The sequence below is a fragment of the Anabrus simplex genome, chromosome 3 (genome assembly GCF_040414725.1).
Source record: "Anabrus simplex isolate iqAnaSimp1 chromosome 3, ASM4041472v1, whole genome shotgun sequence".
NCBI classification, from domain to species: domain Eukaryota; kingdom Metazoa; phylum Arthropoda; class Insecta; order Orthoptera; family Tettigoniidae; genus Anabrus; species Anabrus simplex.
Genome location: NC_090267.1, coordinates 175,936,794 through 175,955,837, shown reverse-complemented (window position 1 = coordinate 175,955,837; position 19,044 = coordinate 175,936,794).

Below are 19,044 nucleotides of genomic sequence, written 5' to 3'. Positions count from 1 at the left end.
ACAGAAGATGACTACCGCAGTAGTAGTCGAAACGTATGGAAAGAATGAGAGGAGTGGACCGTGGAGTAATAGCCCGGAAGAATTTTTTATACTGTTAAAATGATTAACCCTAAAGGCTACCTTCGTTGATATTTGCCAAAGTAACGTCGTGAAATGAAACTACGGAGAGATCGAATAGTCCAGCTGACGTTCCTTAACTGTGAGGAATAATAGTAAATAATTTTATTAGCCATAGAATTTAGATACATAGCAGAACTTACCACAATAGTTTTGTCTTCAGTAGTATAATTGGACAGTTCGGCGGCCACCACCTCCTCCGGCTCCTAGAGGCCACCTCCACCACCACCACAGCCAGAGGCCTCCCGGAGGCCACCTCCACCACCACCACAGCCAGAGGCCTCCTAGATGCCTCCTCCACCACCACCACAGCCAGAGGCCTCCCAGAGGTCTCCTCCACCACCCGCGGGAAATTTGAATTTGTAAACAAAGCCACGTGCTTTTTGACAGCTGTCATCGACAACAACGCATCGCTAACCTCACTGCTGCCATCTTGACGGGCCTAAACCTTAGTAGTGCCAACTTAACCTAACTAGCGAGAGGTAAACAAAGCCACGTGTTTTTTGACAGCCACGTGCTTTCTGACAGAGAACAACGCATCGCTAACCTCAGTACTGCCATCTTGACGGGCCTAAACCTCAGTAGTGCCAACTTAACCTAACTAGCGCGTGGTAAACAAAGCCACGTGCTTTTTTGACCGCCACGTGCTTTTTTGACAGCTGTCATCCGCCATCTTTAATCCAGAGAGCACCGTGCTGCCCTCTTTATCGTAGTAGATGTAAATTCATCACCTGTCATCAGCAGTGCTGCCATCTTGGCGGGCCTAAACCTTAGTGCTACCAACTTAACCTCACTAGCGTGAGATAAACAAATCCACGTGTAGCTGTCATCCGCCATCTTTAAACTATAGAGCACAGTGCTGCCCTCTTTAGCTACTTACCTTTGAAATGTGGTACGTCACAGCTGTCATCCGCCATCTTGCATCGCAAACCTCAGTGCTGCACTCTTTAGCTAGATACCTTTGAAATGTAGTGGCGGTAATTTGAGAAATTCTTTATGCTCTTGTTTGTAAACAAATCCACGTGCAGCTGCCATCCGCCATCTTTAATCCATAGAGCACCGTGCTGCCCTCTTTAGCTACTTACCTTTGAAATGTGGTACGTCACAGCTGTCATCCGCCATCTTGCATCGCAAACCTCAGTGCTGCACTCTTTAGCTAGATACCTTTGAAATGTAGTGGCCGCAATTTGAGAAATTCTTTATGCTCTTGTTTGGAAACAAAGCCACGTGCAGCTGTCATCCGCCATCTTTAATCCAGAGAGCACCGTGCTGCCCTCTTTAGCTACTTACCTTTGAAATGTGGTACGTCACAGCTGTCATCCGCCATCTTGCATCGCAAACCTCAGTGGTGCACTCTTTAGCTAGATACCTTTGAAATGTAGTGGCGGCAATTTGAAAAATTCTTTATGCTCTTGTTTGGAAACAAACCTATGCGCTTTTTTTTGACAGCTATCATCCGCCATCTTTAATCCAGAGAGCACCGTGCTGCCCTCTATGTGGGGGTGGTAAATTCTACGCGCTCTTGTTTGGAAACAAACCTATGTGCTTTTCTGACAGCCGCCGACCGCCAGAGAGCACCATGCTGCCCTCCTTGTGCCAGTGGCAAATTCCACGTGCTTTTTGACAGCTGTCATCCGCCATCTTGCATCACAAACCTCAGTGCTGTACTCTTTAGCTAGATACCTCTGAAATGTGGTGGCGGCAAATTCTATGTGCTCTTGTTTGGAAACAAAGCCACGTGCTTTTTGACAGCTGTCGTCCGCCATCTTTAATCAATAGAGCACTATGCTGCTATCATGCGGGTAATTTCGTCAGATGTCATCCGCCATCTTTAATCTACAGAGCACCGTGCTGCTCTCTGTAGTAGCGGGCAATTTGAAAAGTTCTGTTAGCTCTCATCCGCCATCTTTAATCAAGAGAGCACCGTGCTGCCATCTTTAGCTAGATACCTTTGAAATGTGGTGGCGGCAAATTCCACGTGCTCTTGTTTAGTAAACAAACTCACGCGCTTTTTGTCAGCTGTCATCCGCCATCTTACATCGCAAACCTCAGTGCTACACTCTTTAGTTGAAAAATGGTGGCGGATAATTTAAAAAGAAATATTCTACAGCAGCCATCTCTCGACGCTAATTGCACAAGATGGTGGCTATACATGACTCCTTAAAGGTGCTTATGCAAGATGATCGCTATACATAGTTTCTTATGAGACGCCCTTGGGATGCTTGCGCAAGATGGCGGTTATACAAGGCTCCTTATGAGTCACCCTAGGGATGCTTGCGAAAGATTGTGGTTGCTCTTATGAGGCGGCTTAAGGATCCTTGCACAAGATGGCTAGAGACGCCACCCTAAGGATGCTTGTGCAAGATGGCGGCTATACATAGCTCCTTATGAGACAGCCTAGGGGGTGCTCGCACAAGATGGCGGCTACTCTTATGAAGAAAGCTAGCTTAGAGGCTACTGCGCAAGATAACGGTTGCTGTTATGCATGCGATGGAGAGCAAATTGAAATTCTATGTGCTTAATCAACAGAGCACCCTGCTACCCTCTTTAGCTGAAATGTTGTGGTGGGTAATTTGAAAAATTCTTTTGACAGGTGTCATCTTTAAACAATGACGACTATACATAGGCTGTTAAGACCTTATCATTCTCCTCCTCCTCCGCCTCTTATGTCAAGGCATAGCTTTATATCGAACAAGTTTAAACCTGCATCGCGAAGGCAAGCGTGTGCAGCGATAACATTATTGTACATGTTTAGACTTGCGAAACATAAGAAGAGTAGAATCAAACGCTGTACTCGATACAACATGTGATCAGAACATTGATTGATGTGTTCAGAACACAAAATAAGTGATCAAGACTAGAATCGAACACTGTACTCGATGTCGCTAACTTCAACATGTGATTAAAACATTGTTTGGTGTGTTCAGAACACTACATAAGTAGAATCGAACGCTGTACTTAATACAACATGTTAGGGGATACTTTTGTTATAAGAAGATCAGATAGAAACATAACAAGACTAGAACTGAACACTGCACTCGATGTCGTTAACCTTAACATGTGATCAGAACATTGATTGATGTGTTCAGATCACTAAACAAGTAGAACCGAACACTGTACAACATGTTAGGGGATACCTTTGTTCTAAGAAAATTAGATTGAAACATAACAAGACTAGAATCGAACACTACACTCGATGTCGTTAACCTTAACATGTGATCCGATACAACATGTTAGGGGATACATTTGTTCTAAGAAAATTAGATTGAAACATAACAAGACTAGAATCGAACACTACACTCGATGTCGTTAACCTTAACATGTGATCCGGTACAACATGTTAGGGGATACCACTGTTCTTAGAAAATGAGATTGAAACAAACCAAGACTAGAATCGAACACTGTATGAACATTGTTTGATGTGTTCAGAGCAAAAGTACAACTTCAATGATTTACCTAGTGTAAAAATCAAAAACACACACTGTGCACAAATCGCATAGCTATCTCGCCTATCACTTGCCTAGTATGAAAATCAAAAACACACTGTGCACATATCGCATAGCTAACTCGGCAACACTTCAAATGATTTCCTTAGTACGAAAATAAAAAATAAAAATCTATACCACGTAGCTAACTCGTTCATCGCACTGCTAAGACGCTTAGTAATTGCGAATACACTGATATATCTCATACGAAAATCAAGAAAGCACACTGCGTAGCCAACTCGCTCGGTCACTCGCTTAGTAATTGCAACACGACTAGAACACTGATACACGTTACTCTTTTTTTTCGAAACACACACACACGGATAAGAATGTTTCGAGATACTACATACTTACATGTTTTTTTTAAAAAATAGGGGGTGAAAGATCATAAATTATATGTACACATGTTGTCTCCTCCAAGTTGTAAGACGAAATAGTCGCAGTACTGCGAGTTTCCGCTATAGCTGGCGAACGGAAGTAGCATGATATCTCAGCAAAAAACATACGCGTGAGCTTGCATACACGCAAGTCAGACACAATGATGGATACCGCGATTCAAATCCTGCCAACTTATGCCGTCAGGAAGGGCATCCGGCTAGATCATGTTATGACGATCGCGCAGGTCCCTCGCCTAGCATTTGCTATTTTTTACGGCTTCCGACAGTAGGAGGTCGAACCTGCTATCTCCCGAAGTAGCGAGAATGATTGAAGAGTGTTGAGGTTGATTCATTTGTCGGATGGAGGTGATAAGCCTTGCGCAGGCTTCTTCGGTAGGAACATGTAAGTATGTAGTATCTCGCAACATTGTTATCCGTGTGTGTGTGTGTTTCGAGAAGAAAAAGAGTAACGTGTATCAGTGTTCTAGTCGTGTTGCAATTACTAAGCAAGTGACCGAGCGAGTTGGCTACGCAGTGTGCTTTCTTGATTTTCGTATGAGATATATCAGTGTATTCGCAATTACTAAGCGTCTTAGCAGTGCGATGAACGAGTTAGCTACGTGGTATAGGTTTTTATTTTTTTATTTTCGTACTAAGGAAATCATTTGAAGTGTTGCCGAGTTAGCTATGCGATATGTGCACAGTGTGTTTTTGATTTTCATACTAGGCAAGTGATAGGCGAGATAGCTATGCGATTTGTGCACAGTGTGTGTTTTTGATTTTTACACTAGGTAAATCATTGAAGTTGTACTTTTGCTCTGAACACATCAAACAATGTTCATACAGTGTTCGATTCTAGTCTTGGTTTGTTTCAATCTAATTTTCTAAGAACAGTGGTATCCCCTAACATGTTGTACCGGATCACATGTTAAGGTTAACGACATCGAGTGTAGTGTTCGATTCTAGTCTTGTTATGTTTCAATCTAATTTTCTTAGAACAAAGGTATACCCTAACATGTTGTACAGTGTTCGGTTCTACTTGTTTAGTGATCTGAACATATCAATCAATGTTCTGATCACATGTTAAGGTTAACGACATCGAGTGCAGTGTTCAATTCTAGTCTTGTTATGTTTCAATCTAATTTTCTTAGAACATAGGTATCCCCTAATATGTTGTATCGAGTACAGTGTTCGGTTCTAGTCTTGTTATGTTTCAATCTAATTTTCTTAGAACAAAGGTATCCCCTAACATGATGTATCGGATCACATGTTAAGGTTAACGACATCGAGTGTAGTGTTCGATTCTAGTCTTGTTATGTTTCAATCTAATTTTCTTAGAACAAAGGTATCCCCTAACATGTTGTACAGTGTTCGGTTCTACTTGTTTAGTGATCTGAACACATCAATCAATGTTCTGATCACATGTTAAGGTTAACGACATCGAGTGCAGTGTTCAATTCTAGTCTTGTTATGTTTCAATCTAATTTTCTTAGAACATAGGTATCCCCTAACATGTTGTATCGAGTACAGTGTTCGGTTCTAGTCTTGTTATGTTTCAATCTAATTTTCTTAGAACAAATGTATCCCCTAACATGTTGTATCGGATCACATGTTAAGGTTAACGACATCGAGTGTAGTGTTCGATTCTAGTCTTGTTATGTTTCAATCTAATTTTCTTAGAACAAAGGTATCCCCTAACATGTTGTACAGTGTTCGGTTCTACTTGTTTAGTGATCTGAACACATCAATCAATGTTCTGATCACATGTTAAGGTTAACGACATCGAGTGCAGTGTTCAATTCTAGTCTTGTTATGTTTCTATCTGATCTTATAACAAAGGCATCCCCTAACATGTTGTATTAAGTACAGCGTTCGATTCTACTTATGTAGTGTTCTGAACACACCAAACAATGTTTTAATCACATGTTGAAGTTAACGACATCGAGTACAGTGTTCGATTCTAGTCTTGATCACTTATTTTGTGTTCTGAACACATCAATCAATGTTCTGATCACATGTTGTATCGAGTACAGCGTTTGATTCTACTCTTCTTATGTTTCGCAAGTCTAAACATGTACAATAATGTTATCGCTGCACACGCTTGCCTTCGCGATGCAGGTTTAAACTTGATCGATATAAAGCTATGCCTTGACATAAGAGGCGGAGGAGGAGGAGGAGGAGGAGGAGAATGATAAGGTCTTAACAGCCTATGTATAGTCGTCATTGTTTAAAGATGACACCTGACAAAAGAATTTTTCAAATTATCCACCACCACATTTCAGCTAAAGAGGGTAGCAGGGTGCTCTGTTGATTAAGCACATAGAATTTCAATTTGCTCTCCACCGCATGCATAACAGCAACCGTTATCTTGCGTAGTAGCCTCTAAGCTAGCTTTCTTCATAAGAGTAGCCGCCATCTTGTGCGAGCACCCCCTAGGCTGTCTCATAAGGAGCTATGTATAGCCGCCATCTTGCACAAGCATCCTTAGGGTGGCGTCTCTAGCCATCTTGTGCAAGGATCCTTAAGCCGCCTCATAAGAGCAACCACCATCTTGCGCAAGCATCCCTAGGGTGACTCATAAGGAGCCTTGTATAACCGCCATCTTGCGCAAGCATCCCAAGGGCGTCTCATAAGAAACTATGTATAGCGATCATCTTGCATAAGCACCTTTAAGGAGTCATGTATAGCCACCATCTTGTGCAATTAGCGTCGAGAGATGGCTGCTGTAGAATATTTCTTTTTAAATTATCCGCCACCATTTTTCAACTAAAGAGTGTAGCACTGAGGTTTGCGATGTAAGATGGCGGATGACAGCTGACAAAAAGCGCGTGAGTTTGTTTACTAAACAAGAGCACGTGGAATTTGCCGCCACCACATTTCAAAGGTATCTAGCTAAAGATGGCAGCACGGTGCTCTCTTGATTAAAGATGGCGGATGAGAGCTAACAGAACTTTTCAAATTGCCCGCTACTACAGAGAGCAGCACGGTGCTCTGTAGATTAAAGATGGCGGATGACATCTGACGAAATTACCCGCATGATAGCAGCATAGTGCTCTATTGATTAAAGATGGCGGACGACAGCTGTCAAAAAAGCACGTGGCTTTGTTTCCAAACAAGAGCACATAGAATTTGCCGCCACCACATTTCAGAGGTATCTAGCTAAAGAGTACAGCACTGAGGTTTGTGATGCAAGATGGCGGATGACAGCTGTCCAAAAGCACGTGGAATTTGCCACCGGCACAAGGAGGGCAGCATGGTGCTCTCTGGTGGTTGACGGCTGTCAGAAAAGCACATAGGTTTGTTTCCAAACAAGAGCGCGTAGAATTTACCACCCCCACATAGAGGGCAGCACGGTGCTCTCTGGATTAAAGATGGCGGATGATAGCTGTCAAAAAAAAGCGCATAGGTTTGTTTCCAAACAAGAGCATAAAGAATTTTTCAAATTGCCGCCACTACATTTCAAAGGTATCTAGCTAAAGAGTGCAGCACTGAGGTTTGCGATGCAAGATGGCGGATGACAGCTGTGACGTACCACATTTCAAAGGTAAGTAGCTAAAGAGGGCAGCACGGTGCTCTCTGGATTAAAGATGGCGGATGACAGCTGCACGTGGCTTTGATTCCAAACAAGAGCATAAAGAATTTCTCAAATTGCGGCCACTACATTTCAAAGGTATCTAGCTAAAGAGTGCAGCACTGAGGTTTGCGATGCAAGATGGCGGATGACAGCTGTGACGTACCACATTTCAAAGGTAAGTAGCTAAAGAGGGCAGCACGGTGCTCTATGGATTAAAGATGGCGGATGGCAGCTGCACGTGGATTTGTTTACAAACAAGAGCATAAAGAATTTCTCAAATTACCGCCACTACATTTCAAAGGTATCTAGCTAAAGAGTGCAGCACTGAGGTTTGCGATGCAAGATGGCGGATGACAGCTTTGACGTACCACATTTCAAAGGTAAGTAGCTAAAGAGGGCAGCACTGTGCTCTATAGTTTAAAGATGGCGGATGACAGCTACACGCGGATTTGTTTATCTCACGCTAGTGAGGTTAAGTTGGTAGCACTAAGGTTTAGGCCCGCCAAGATGGCAGCACTGCTGATGACAGGTGATGAATTTACATCTACTACGATAAAGAGGGCAGCACGGTGCTCTCTGGATTAAAGATGGCGGATGACAGCTGTCAAAAAAGCACGTGGCTGTCAAAAAACACGTGGTTTATTTACCTCGCGCTAGTTAGGTTACGTTGGCACTACTGAGGTTTAGGCCCGTCAAGATGGCAATACTGAGGTTAGCGATGCGTTGTCTGTCAAAAAGCACGTGGCTGTCAAAAAACACGTGGCTTTGTTTACCTCACGCTAGTTAGGTTAAGTTGGCACTACTAAGGTTTAGGCCCGTCAAGATGGCAGCAGTGAGGTTAGCGATGCGTTGTTGTCGATGACAGCTGTCAAAAAGCACGTGGCTTTGTTTACAAATTCAAATTTCCCGCGGGTGGTGGAGGAGACCTCTGGGAGGCCTCTGGCTTTGGTGGTGGTGGAGGAGGCATCTAGGAGGCCTCTGGCTGTGGTGGTGGTGGTGGAGGTGGCCTCTGGGAGGCCTCTGCCTGTGGTGGTGGTGGAGGTGGCCTCTGGTAGCCGGAGGATCTGGTGGCCGTCGAACTGTCCAATTATACTACTGTCTCCTGATGTTTATCTTGAGATTAAAAGTCATTGTTCAAGTAGAGTTTTAAAATTCTTCAGGTGCTGCTGTCAAGAAAAGGACGAGGTCAAAACATGAAAGTGTTATTTTTTCTACGAAAATATTAGGTGTATGGATAACATAAATATTTTGACTCAAACATGTTTAAACATAAATTTCATTATATTGTAACATGAAATGCTCGTACTTTAGGCTTGAAGAGCACGAGACTTTACGCAGGGCGTGTGCGGTACATCATTTGGAGTGGTACATAGAGAGAGAGTTTCCAATTTAAATGACGTTCGAAGAATTTTAAAACTATCTAATTTATTGAGGACCCATCCTGTATGCGACGATGTCCCGCGTTGATCCGCTACTCTTCTCGTACCACCATTGATCAGCTCCCGGCACCAAGGAACCACGACTCCTCCAGCGATGGAAGCTCTAGAAGTTCTATAAGGTCTAGGTATTCTGGAAGTCTTGTAGTTCGGTACGTTGAGATTGGTCACTTGGAGGAATGGCGTGAACACACGTATTGATCTGAGGTGCATCTTCTGCACAGAGGAAAATAAATGAAATGTTGAACTCGAGGACAAAATGTTTCTATAACACCAATAAACAGTTCACTCGGGAGATTAGAATGTTAGCTTTCACGCGGTAGAATGTTAATGAAATAGAACCTTCGACTTAAATAGCTCACTTGAAAACAGAGAAGTAAACTTTTATGTGGTCTAATGTTAATGGAATCGAACACGCAACCAAATTGTGACACTTGAGAAATAAAGAAATATACTTTCATGCGGTCGAATGTCAACTAAATCGAACTCGCGAACAAATTTGCCACTTGTAATAAATTACTGCACTACACTTTCATGCGACCGAATGTCAATTAAATCGACCTCGCAAACAAATTTAAAGTACGTGACACTTGTAACAAAATAGTTCATTTAAGTTTTCAAAGAATAGAGTCCTACGACTCGGCGATTGTTTACAAGTATTTACACTGTTTATCTAACACGGAGGGCAATATCTTTAATTTGTCAGAAAAGAAACTAAATACTTTACTCTTGAAGTTAGTCTCGTTCACACCCACTGTCGTGAATAATATTGCTGGCAAATACTTTGATAATGGAAATTAATTCTGTTCATTTACAGTTTCAGGTTTATTCACACGGAAATTCTTTCCTAATATTCAAATTCCATCTGAATAAACATAAATCCGAATGTACTGTTCTAAGTCTATTATATTCAGAAATGTTTCGATCATTTGAGAAATATTCTTCACTCGATAAAATACAAGTCCGATGACACTCTAAGTTTATTTACTGGAGAAATATTTCAATCACCTTAAAGAGTTTGACACCTAAGAAAAGTCCTACTACACTGTTCTGAATTTGCTAACTGCAGAAATATTTTAATCTTTTGAAGGCATTTAATACTGACGGAAACACAAGTATTACTGCATTTGACCCTTATTGTATAAATAATCAATCACCTTGAAACGTTAATACCGAAGAAAATGCAAGTTTTTCCGCACTGTTGTGGGTTTACGTTCACTTGCTGTAGAAATAATTCAACCACTTTGAATCGTTCAACACTGAAGAACATACAAGTTATAATGTGCTGTTATAAGTTCATTCACTGTAGAAATAATTCAATCAATTCTCGCAATATCGTAGACTATCACATCGTGACGCGAACATCCACAAGCCGATCATCGGGTCTCAACCGTGGGACTTGACTGTGTCCTGATGAAAATCCGCTCCCCTTTTATAGCCGAATAGCGGCAATTGCAGCTATTTTATTTCATTTAACATCTTCTTTGGCGGATTTTAACAGAACTTGGTTGGATTGAAGGTATTAAAGTAACGAATCCGGTGACATTGTCATATTTTTTATCTTAATTCCAAAATTCCTACGTCACCCGCTCCACGTCGCACACAGCATTCTCGCTGCTGCCAGCCGCTCCGTTGGAGTGCGGCGTGTATTTTAAGTTTAAAATGCATGGACTTTATTACTGGACCAGCGTTCCTGAGAATATATAGTTCAAGATTACATTTTATTCGTACCTTGCACTAGAATTTCAAATAAAAATTCAGTAAGAGAAAAGTATTTTGAGTAAATACTTGGCAAACTGTTCACTGCACACGTAACACTTAGCTTCATACGTTGACCTTACTATCATAACAGTAATGGTTTCACTTGTCAGTGTTTAAATGTTAAACTTCAGATTATTTTGGAGAAAAATTAGTTGTGTTTCTGTCATGTGGCATATATGACTCCACCTAAAGGACTATTCAATGAAAGAAAATTTAGGGGCAATAAATACCCGAAAATAGAAACGGAAAACTAAGATGAAAGTTCTAATTTATTCAAGGGTGGTTGTAGGGAGCTATAATATAAACATAGGTGTTTCAATCATCCTTGTGCTCGTGATGTAATTTCTGCTTCAGGCATTTCTCCACGTCATTATAGTTGTTATACAATGAAACTGACATGTGACAATGAATTTGTAAGTAAATCTCAGCAATATCAGATTTCATCAGATTATTTTTTCATAGATTTCAACAGTGGGCTTTGTTTCAGCTTGTTAGTTGTAGTGAGAGGTAATAAATTATTTCTGAAAAATGGGAAAACTTTGAAGTCATTTCCTGAAATGAAGGCTACAGGCAACAAAAGAAGAAGAATTAGTGTTAGTGACAAAGTTATCGTGAGAAATCGCTTTGAGCCACTCCTGAGTTTTGTCCTGGTCTACGGAGAATTCGTGAAATGATAGCGTCCCTTTGCTCTCTTTCCTGTCCGAAGTACGAAAAGGCGCACAACGATATCATATATTCCAAGATTTGTAAACACAATTGAAAAAATCAAAACACCACTATCAACTCTTAATAATAAGCCAAGAAACACCCCATAGCGAACACATTACCAACACTTACAACAGAAAAACAACATAAATGAAACTGGAAATGCGGTAATTTCGGTATAGAGCTTCCTATCAGTGACTTAGGAGGCCAGCGCTCCAGCGGCATTATGGTGAAACTTTACAATTAGAGCTTTATGCTAGGCTTCACAAGCGATTGTCTAGGCCGGTAAAAGGAGCACAGCGAGGGATCCAGTCGGGCATGGACAAAGCATATCACAACAAACAATAGTCAATATAATGTTATGGTTGATCTATGTCATGGCCTTTTGATATTGTACTCCTTCTTATTTAAATTCCTTACGACTCTGTAATATTTGGGCATCCAATGTAAATGGAGAAGTTCTTCCTCGTTTCATGACCGTAATCATTTTCACAATTTTCCTTGACAATATGGACTGTCGACACGCGGGTTTTCACCTTAAGACAATCACGACGAAAACACCACCATCGCGAGTTAACACGATTAGTATTTCCACGCTGGCAATGCTTGTCGTTCATATGGAATAAGCAACAAAAATCTAAAGTCATGAATTCGGTTATCATATTTGGTGTAGTAGAACTGTATAAGACATAAATGATCTTAAATACTAAAATATCTCCCATAAACTTTTTACGTGGTACTTTTCGATAGGACCACTAACAACGTAGATATTATTGAGAATTAAATTCTAGGCTCTCCACTAAACTACCACTTCACTCAGCGTGGAAAGATAATATAGTCGAAACTGTAGTACCTTACTCCCATACTTTACATAAAGGTACCGATTTCCATTAAAACATGTTCATCCATTTCTCGTGATGCGTATACATACATACATACATACATACATACATACATACATACATACCATGGGTTCCGCATTCGAGAAAAGATCGCCGTCTTATGCTTGCAGGAAAGGTTATTCATGAGAAAATGTTTTCAGAAACCATAAAAATATTCAACATGTATTACACTTTACTAACATTCTTTCAAGATTCTTAGCGCTTTATTCTTGTAGAGAAAAATAATTCATTTAGTTATTATATCCTTCAGAAAAATATGATCAAAACATAATGCCTGAAAATTACTCAAATTGTTCTCTTAGTTGTAAGTCTTAATTAATTTAAGTGGTTATCTATGTCATAATATGGTACCATTATCTATATCTGACAGTCATTCAACCAGATCATGCTCTTTTCAGGTGATATAGCTTGTACGAAGACTCTATCGACTATTAACAATCTTCAAATTTTGTGAAGAAAAATTACCAGTGATATTGGGTAATGCAGTAAAATAAGCTTCCTAGCTTTGCTAACCTGAGTAAGAATTTTTGTGGTAAGAAGAAACACAGGAAAATAGGCTATTTCTATGTTATCTCTCTTATTAGGAATTATTCGATAATCTACCAACTGAATATCAACATAAGAACGTTGCTGAGATCGTATTCTACGCTATGTGTGGCTTATTCAAGTATCAACGGTCAATTGAAAACAAATTGTAATCATCCATCATCTCAAAATACGCAAATTGAAACAATATCATCGCTAAAATAAACTAAAACTTCACTTGCGATGAAACAATAAATATCAACAACATTATTCATCATAATCTCTTACCATTGCTCGCATATAAAACCATCACTTCACATTATTCATCTCATATAACATTCCACATTACCTTAAACATATCAATTCATTTCAACATGACGTATATTATTATGCCATCATTTACCATTCACCTGATCATTCCGTTGTATACTCAATCTTGAATAAATTCATAAATATCATCACATTTTACTATTAAGCCTTCAAAATCTTATATACGATCTCATTTCCACTCAAACCTAGTGACTACCACAACGTCGTATATCATTCACCTAAAGGAAAAACTTAAGCTCTTTTCACTTAATATTGACACCAGTACGAACGGGATACCTAATTATCACTGGTTAACTGCCTCCTATATATGGATTTGACGTCTATGTCAGATGATTACCTATCAACCTCTAACCTATTTATTCGTCTTCTCATAATATGTTATTACTCCAACGATATTAAGATAGCACTTTCAAAAGTAATGAATTTCATTTACAATAATAACCCCAATGACTTATCTCTCTCTGCATTCCCTCGTTGTCATCACATGTCTCGGTGGTTAGACATGCAGGCTTGGTTCACGACATTTCCCTCATCTATTTGGGAACTCCTGGGACAGTCTCGGTCAGTTACCGGTCATCATGGGTTGGATGCGTCATCTCGTGTCGCCATAATCTAGGTAGCTGTGCGTCCTCTTCCTTAGTGCATGATGTTCTTGGTCTCTTGCGCAATCAAAACAGAACAATACGTCAGCATGGTTAATTTCGTCATCTTACACATATAGCCTCCTATAATCTACATGTCATATGGGATTACTGCTTCTTAAATTGATCTTTGGATTACTCTAAGACTTGTAATGTATCTACGAATATTTCAATTGAGCTCTGGTAGTAAACGTTTTTCTTTTCTCTCTCGCTATGCTGATATCACTGCTATGTGGCTTATCAAAGTCAATTATACCGGCTAACACGTCGTTTTATAAGATGTCGTGACGTAGTAGTACGGAAGTCTTTTCTTTACTCTGTAGGGACAGTTTAAATTTTCGAAGTGAAATATTATTCAGTGCCGATATCTCGCAAAATAGTTCGTGGACAGTAACCCTTATCTATCTGTTGTCTTAAACTTCGTCTGGACGATATTGTTCTTCCTCTCGAGTAGTTCTGGATGAGGTTCTCCTTTTGTACCTTCAGTGCGAATGGAATGTTTTATTCCAATAATAAATTTTAACAATCTTCTTGCGTCTTTCTTCACCACCGCCTTCTATGCTCATTTCTCATCAAGTACCTGACCAAAACAGCACTCCGTTGATATGTAAGAATATTCTGACGCTCTATCAATGACGTTCTCATGGCTCAAACTCAATTTTTGTTCCAATTAGACCTGCTTGGGAACAGTGAAATGACACAATACATACATACATACATACATACATACATACATACATACATACATACATACATACATACATACATACATACATACATACATACATACATACGTACGTACGTACGTACATACATACATACATACATACATACATACATACATACATACATACATACATACATACATACGTACGTACGTACGTACATACATACATACATACATACATACATACATACATACATACATACATACATACATACATACATACGTACGTACGTACATACATATACATACATACATACATACATACATACATACGTACGTACGTACATACGTACATACATACATACATACATACATACGTACGTACGTACATACATACATACATACATACATACATACATACATACATACATACATACATACATACGTACGTACGTACGTACATACATACATACATACATACATACATACATACATACATACGTACATACATACATACATACATACATACATACATACATACATACATACATACATACATACATACATACATACATACTTACGTACGTACGTACGTACATACATACATACATACATACGTACGTACGTACGTACGTACATACATACATACATACATACATACATACATACATACATACATACATACATACATACATACATACACAAACGAATAGACAGACAGAGATAAGGAAAAATTATGAATTGCTTTTCCTTCATACTGTGGACAAGACCGATACAGAAATACCGTTATTTTTTAAATTCTGAGTAATGTGCAGACAATTCTCTTACTATCTACTGTATATAGATAGACGGTTTATGTATTCAGGATATAAGCAGAAAAGTTCCTACATGTGTTCCTCCTCTAAAAGTGATGTGACTATTTCATGTATTTAAAGTATACATATTGAGGATTATTTCTTGGATAGTATAAGTACATAATACTTGCATAAGAATCTGCTGTGCTCAGAAACAGTAGGGTGATTCCGGAAAATATGTGTTTTTCTTGAATATTGTTGGCTGGTGTGCCTAAACTCTTTATTCATAACAAGATCTTCGATTTTAAATGTCATTATTGTGCTCATTTTTTATGGATTCATATGTATACATGCTTCATATTAGTCAAGACTGGACACTTTGAACACTTGCTTTGAGTGGCAGTCAGAAAATTTTAAAGCTACTTTCTTACGACTTATTGTTCGTTATTAACACAAGTTACTTGTTGTCTTCCTTCACAAGATAATTGCAGTACTGGAACTGACGGATTACGGTGCATTTCGTTGGCTGTACAATTATAGATCTATCCGTTATTTTCCCACATTTTCAAAATTCTAGATAGAATTTTAAGTTACAGATTGTCTGTTCGAACTCCGGTTGTAATAACACATCAATCCATTCACAGGACTGAATGCACCATAAATTGTGAGCACCGTATAACCATTGAAGTTGCCATGGAAATGCGAATTTTGTAAATTATTGTCGAAAGGGTATTCGACTGGTTACTTGACTACAAGACTTCTGTCCTTTCTAACAGCTTAACACTCCAGTCAGTTTGCCTTTAGCGTGTTGTGGGCACGAGATTTCCTAAATCTTTGAAGTTACTAGTGATAGTGCAACTATTTCCGAGGGTTACGATAATTATCTCTTATCTCCATTAATAGTTACAGTTGATATTAATATGAATAAATTAGCTTTTGTTGTCATCATTCTTATAATTATTATAATCATCCTTGTATTATCTAAAAGTTGAGTGGCCTATAATGCATTTATTTCATCTCCTAAAAGTCTTTCTAATTCCTTCTTTAATAGCGAGTCCTGCCTGATAGAATCTCTCCAGCCGGTCTTCTTCAGTCCAGTCAATTAATATGTTCCTCTAATTTCAGTCTCTAACACATTAACTGTATTTTCAATTCCTTCTACCTAATTTAATTCATACAGTAGTACAAGACGGTGAATAATGTTCTTCTTATATGATTAATCTAATTTATACAATTCTTAAATTCTTATAGGTTCCTTAATAGCAAACAAGCTAGGTTGTGTGGAAGATTGCGTGTCTTATGCTGGATTGTTTCTGGACTCGAAGTGGCTTGAATAGTTAAAACCCATCGTGCTTGTTAAAATCGTAAATTTACATATTTTTCATGACATGTCCTTCTTTCTCAAGTGATTCCTTCAATGATCCTACTCAGTTTTCCTGTACCTATCCATGTCAACAACCACTCACGAAGCGAAGAGTTAGCACACATTTCCAGTATCTGTAACATACTGAATACTTCTGAAGGTATTTGTTAGGAAAAATTAAGATGAAGAATGAAATTATTCGTAACGGTTAGGAACAAATTGAATAATACAAGCATACTCGACGTATAGCAGCCCTGTCAATGATATGCTCTATTCAAGAATACTCTAACACTAACATGAGACCAAAGTATGCTTGTAACATCGGTGTTATAGTAAGAATAACAGTAGTGCCTTAAAACCATATTTTCTTCATTTACTTAATGCTGTGAAACGGCATTTAACTAGAATGTATTATTACAAGGAACATAATTATCAGCTGCATCCGTACAATTCATGTAAAATGGCGTCGTCTACAAAAGATTCGCCTAAGGAACTATTATGGACGCATTATGGAAGTACACGGGATTAAATAAGTATGGAGAAAGAGATAGAAAACTGATGTACGTTTCTACCATCACTAACCATCATCATCTACAGAGGATTTGGCCACCTAGAAGAGCTTGATATTGACTTAATCAAATAAGGGAAAGTTGTGAGAAGTGTAATTCATATATGAAGAATTTTATCGTCCTGTAGTTCCGTGGAAATCTAGAGCAGATATCGAGAAGTATCTATGGAGATTTAAATGGAGGTGGATAATGTTCAAGCAGCGTCAATGGAATATTTTGTGTTTAATAAGTAGAAATGACTTTCCGTGTCATTAAATAAAATAAACTGGCATTCTACTTCAAATAAAAATATTATAGTGTCCATGTTTCAGTGAGTTCGTCTTAAAACTGAGCTTAAACATTAGACCCCAATGAAGCAGAAGTACTCTTTCACGGCCAGTAGTTATGGAAAAAATTTATTTTCTGGATTGCAGAGTCATCGTTCGTTGGAAATCCTTCTTTGAGACACTTTTGTCTAAAGCTACATTTGACATTTTCGTGGACATGATTGCTTTGGTTCAAAACCCCTTCTTGTCATAAAAGTAGCAACTGAGCAGGAAGGAGGAATTCCAGTAGATCATAAGTCTCCAGCAAAGAAATATACATTGCACACTGGACCATCATCAGCTCATGCGTTCTTCAAAACTATAGGCTTCTACTCACTACTTCGCATGCGTAGAAATTAATTTTGTGGCCATTTATAGAACTAGCAAGCACTGAAATTAGTATCAAAATGCGTTCAATATATTTCATCATTAATTTTGGAACATGTTAATTTCTGTTGACGAACTTTGCCTATTTTAATCAAAAAGAGCGTATGTATGTGGAGAAACCATCAGTTCATAGAAAATCATTGAACTGGACATATAGCACAAGGATCGGGAAGAATCTAAGCCAATAGTGCCTCCAAGTGTTACGTTCATCACCAAAACTGACTTCTCAAAACATCTCGTGCAGTGCTAAAATAAGGTACTTTGGATTACTTTATATTTCACGCAGTGACCATAAGGCAAGAAAATATCACACTCTGGACCTGGGTGCCATACCAGTGGCGTTAGAATACATCCACGGTATTCCCTGCCTTTCATAAGCGACCACTAAAATGGGGATCAGGTTCTCTCAGTTTGGAAGCGTGGGCCTCAGATCAAGGTTCCCCAGCTGAGTCTGGCATTGCTTCCACTTACTTGTGTCAGGCTCCTCACCTTCATCTTTCCTTGGTAATTGGGGTAATTGCATAAATATGATTGTAAGTAAAGGGCACAGACCTCTGCACATGGTTATGAGAGTATTTAGGGGTTGTAGTAAGGATGTAGAGGAGAGGGCCTGTAAGTCTCCGGTAAGACCCCAGGTAGAGTATGGTTCCAGTGTATGGGACCCTCACCAGGATTACTTGACTCAAGAACTGGACAAAATCCAAAGAAAAGTAGCTCGATTTGTTCTGGGTGATTTCCGACAAAAGAGTAGCGTTACAAAAATTTTGCAAAGTTTGGGCTGGAAAGACTTGAGAGAAAGGAGAAGAGCTGCTCGACTAAGAGGTAAGTCAGTGGAGAGATGGCGTGGAATGAAATCAGCAGACGAATAAGTCTGAATGGTGTCTTTAAAAGTATGAAAGATCACAATATGAAGATAAAGTTGGAATTCAAGAGGACAAATTGGGGCAAATATTGGTTTACAGGAAGAGGAGTTAGGGATTGTGATTGATGTTCAGTAAATTTCCAATTTATCTGCAACCATTTAAGAAAAGGCTAGGAAAACAACAGATAGGGAATCTGCCACCTGGCCGACTGACCTAAATGCAGATCAGTAGTGATCGATTGAT